We start from the raw sequence: 4260 nt of genomic DNA, 5'->3' as shown, positions 1-4260 counted from the left end.
CTGGTGAAAAAGGGACATGCAGAGGGCTAGAAAAAAGGGCTAGAAAATGAAGCCTCTGTGCACCAATCAAAGGAACTTAAATTGGTCAGCTCTAAAGGTTGGGGGAGAAAAAAGTTGAAAGATAATATTTTTTTATGCGAGGTAACCCTTGGTTGACCTCACAGATTGCAAGGAAATTGTCAGCTTACAATCCCTTATTTTAATTTTATTTTTTTCTGCCTACAGCACCTAGTCTTCCTAGGTGGTCTCTCATCCAAGTACTAACCAGGTCCAACCCTGCTTAGCTTCCAAGATCAGATGGGATTGGGCTTGTAGGGTGGCATGGCCATAGACTGAAAGATAATTTAATGACCAACTTCACAAAGCTGGAAATGTAGAAAGATTTGCTATGGAACTTTGAAGAACATGGACGATGTCTCCATTACCAAGACTTCGTAGGCAGTGGAAGGAAGGGCAGGAGGGAGCATGTCTACACATTTGGAAGCTAGCTTTCTATTGTCAATCTTCTAACATGGCACTATGTCTGAATCTCCAGGGCAGGAAGGAGACCAGACATCTGTTTGCAACAATGTGCATATCAGAGATGCTGAGAAAGACAAGGGTAGGCCCCTGGCAATGAAATGCAGCCTCAGTGAGCTCATCATTCCATTGTGTTTGGACTGGATAGGAAGGCCTCCACCCTCTTGGCCCCCTCTGGCAATAGAGAGTTGAATGGCAGTTGAGAAATAACTTGGCTTTTGGGAATGAGTGTAGTCTCTACTATCAACTTTTTATTCCTTTTTTTCCCCTCCCTCAGAGCAGGCTTTTCCTAACTCAGTGATCTGACAAATTTCTACTCCTTGTCTTGCTTTTTTCCAGAGAGAGAAAAGGAGTATGGGGGAGATGACATCCCCAAGAGCAAGGATTTAGGAAGGTAGGAGTATCTGCTCCTTTAAAAGGCAGCATAATACCCCCAAAGAATTAAAAACAGATGTTCAAGAAATGTTGCACACATATGCAGCAGTCCCCAACTTTTTTGGCACCAGGGACCAGTGCTCCTATGTGAATCTAATGCCTGATGATCTGAGGTGGAGCTGAGACAGTGATGCTAGCACTGGGGAGCAGCTGCAAATACAGATGAAACTTTGCTAGCTCTCTAGCCCACTGATCACCTCCTGCTGTGCAGCCTGGTTCTTAACAGGCCACGGACTGCTACCTGTTTGTGGATCTGGGATTGGGGACCCCTACGCAAATGTTTATTGCTGAACTACTCAGGCTCACTAAAAGGTGGAAACAACCCAAATGTCCATCACTGAGGAATGGCAAATTGGCAAATCCATACAATGGAATGTTGTCAGCCATAAAAAGGAATAAAATACTGATATGTGCTACAAACATGGATGGACCTTGAAAACTTAGACCTTGTAAGACAGAGAGATCTCATATTGTATGATTCCATTTATATAAAAATAGAATTGAGAATAGATGGATACTTAGAGTCAGAAAGTAGATTAGAAGTTGCCAGGGGCAGGGGAGAAGGGAAAATGGGAGTGACTGCTAATGGGTATGGGGTTTCCCTTTGGGGAGATAAAATGTTTTGGAACTAGATAGAGGTGATGGTAGTATAATATCGTGAATGTACTAAATGCTACTGAACTGTACATTTTTAAATGGTTAATTTTATGTTATGTGAGTTTTAAAAATAAAAGCCAGCATAGTGTGTTGGTTAAGTACTGACTGCCTGATTTGGAATCCTGACTTTGCCATATGCCAGTTGTGTGACATTGGGCAAGCTGCTTAAGCTCTCTGTGCCTCAGTTTCCTCGTCTTAAATTGGGGATACGAAAAATACTTTCCTCACAGAGTTATTAGGAGGAGTAAATGAATTAATATTCATAAAGCACCCAGACCAGGGCTTTCATATTCTAAGTGCCATACAAATGTTCTTTAAAGATGTAGATAAATGAGTCCTGTAGCCCACTCCAGGCAGGCTGCTCAGACCTGGGTCATTATTTCTAGATCTGTAGTTCTGGGTCTCACAGAACTGGCCTCCTTGGGGAGGAGGTAAATTTTCAAATGCCTTGGAGTTTGGGACTCTTTGTGGGCAGAGTCTTGTTTTTAAGGACTTATGAGATTCCTGTGAAGAAAAGGAAAATTTAAGAGTTCTGAAGAAGGCACACAGAATACTTAGAGGCATAAATTACCCAGACCAACATCCACAAGGCTCGAGTTCACGGTCCCAGCCTCCTTCCCAGGCTGATTAGAATGGAAAGCTGTGGAAAGACAGAGCCAGGGAGCACTGTTCTCCAGCACAGGCTCGTCAGAGCCCACTCAGAGTGCCCACCCAAACTTGGGCATTGGAGCAACAACCTCATCTTTGGGTTTGGGGTCTTGCTTTTATTAAGTTTTGCTTTTGACTTTTTTCACTTAATATACCTTAGAAATCAGTTGCTAGATAGCTTCCTCATTCTTTTTTTACAGCTATATAGTATTCCATCGTGGAGACATACCAGTATTTATTTAATCAGTCCCCTCTTGATAGATACAGGGATCGATTCCAATCTTTTGCTTTAAAAACCAGTAATAATTAATAAATTTGGCACATCATTATGAAAGTGTGCAATATTCTATTAGGCAAATCCCTAAGAGTGTTATTCCTGGGTCAAAAGTAATATGCATTTGTAATTTTGATAGGTATTGCCAAATTATTCTCTATTTTACTTGCCAACATTAATGTAAGAGAGTTCTGTTTACTCACAGATACACCAACACAGTGTGTTGTCAAATTTTTAGATTTTTTCCAATCTGATAAGTGAAAAATAGTATCTCAGAGTACTTTTAATTTGCATTGCTTCTATTATGAATGAGGCTGAACTTCATTTTTATATAAGGGTGTGAACAGACAGTCCATAATATCAAAAACAAAACTTCATTTCTGTTTTTGATATTATGGACTGTCTGTTCACACCCTTCACCCATTTTTCTTTGGGGTATTTGGTCTTTCGCTGATTGGTGTCTATGAGTTCTTTATCTCTTAGGAAGATTTTTCCTTTTCTATGATATGAGTTGCAAATATTTTTCTCTATTTATCACATTCACCATGCAGAATTTTTTATACTGTTTAACTTGTCAATCCTCTATAGGTTTTGTGACTTTGGGATTTTGAATCATAGTTAGAAACACATTGCCCTAATATTATAAAGGTATTAACAAAGAAATTCTCCCAAGTTTTCATCTAGAATTTATATGGATTAGAACACACACACACACACACATTTAAGTCTTTGGTCCACTTGGAGCTTTTTTTTTCCTTCGGCTTTTTCTCACACAGGGAAGGAATCCTTGTGTCCTCTCCCTACATCCAGCCACCCTCATAACTTCCCTTTCATCCTAACCTGAACTTGATCCTGGAACTTAGACATGACAACAGCTGCCAGCAATGTAGACCTTAGGAAAAAGCAGCAACCCTAAGGCACCTTGCAGAGCAATCAGAATTTCTACATGAATTTGAGCCATCTGTGGTAAAGCAGGTTTGGGGAACTGAAAGAGGAAACTGAAAGGAAACCAACAGCAGGGACCCCGAAGTCAGTTGCCTCAGCCACTTAAAATTCTTGAAAGCACTGAACAGAGTCACTTAGAAAGGGAGAAAAACAGACTTAAAAAGTAATTCCAGGGTTTCAACATGTGTTCTTCATCAGGATGAGGATTTGAAGGACCCTGCGGGAGTATCCTTTCACTGCTCTCCCCTAATCCTCTCCAAATCGCCTAGGCTCTACAACTGTTGGTTAGCCAGATAAACTATTTGTTCATTATTCTTGGCCTCGATGGGGCAGCCTGCATCAAAGGCTTTGGGCTTCATAATTCACACTACTTCAATCGGCCAAGGCCCTCCCAGGGCTGCCTACAGGAGACAGGGCCTGTTTGAAGATCGCAGCGCTCCTGGTCTTTCCCTTCCACTCTCTTTTCGTCTCCACTCAGATGGGGCTGAGACTGCTGACACCTCCCTACAGACCCCGGTGTTGGGGAGCTGAGTTAGCTTTGGGAACGATGCCAAAGCAGAGAACCGAGACAATAAAATAATTACAAATGAAAGGGAGATTAGCAGGCCCTGTTGAGACAAATGCTTCCAAAATGGTTCCTGAAATCTTGGGTGGTACATTCTTAAAGGAGATGGTCGCTGCAGCTGCTGTCTCCATGGCAATGAGGCAACAGATGTTCAGCTGGGAGCACTTGCTGCAAATGTCAGACCCAACAAAACACCAGCCACTGGGAAGGAGATGAC

General features: G+C 41.8%; 1 pseudogene; it reads right to left on the bottom strand.

Moving 5' to 3' along the window:
• Positions 1–216: 216 nt before the first annotated feature.
• On the bottom strand, positions 217–333 carry LOC111734186 (annotated as a pseudogene).
• Between the last annotated feature and the right edge of the window lie 3927 nt (positions 334–4260).

Source organism: Pteropus vampyrus, unplaced genomic scaffold, assembly GCF_000151845.1.
Source record: "Pteropus vampyrus isolate Shadow unplaced genomic scaffold, Pvam_2.0 Scaffold838, whole genome shotgun sequence".
Lineage (NCBI taxonomy): Eukaryota > Metazoa > Chordata > Mammalia > Chiroptera > Pteropodidae > Pteropus > Pteropus vampyrus.
Note: the sequence above shows the minus strand (reverse complement) of the source record. Positions and strands in the feature narration are given on the sequence as shown.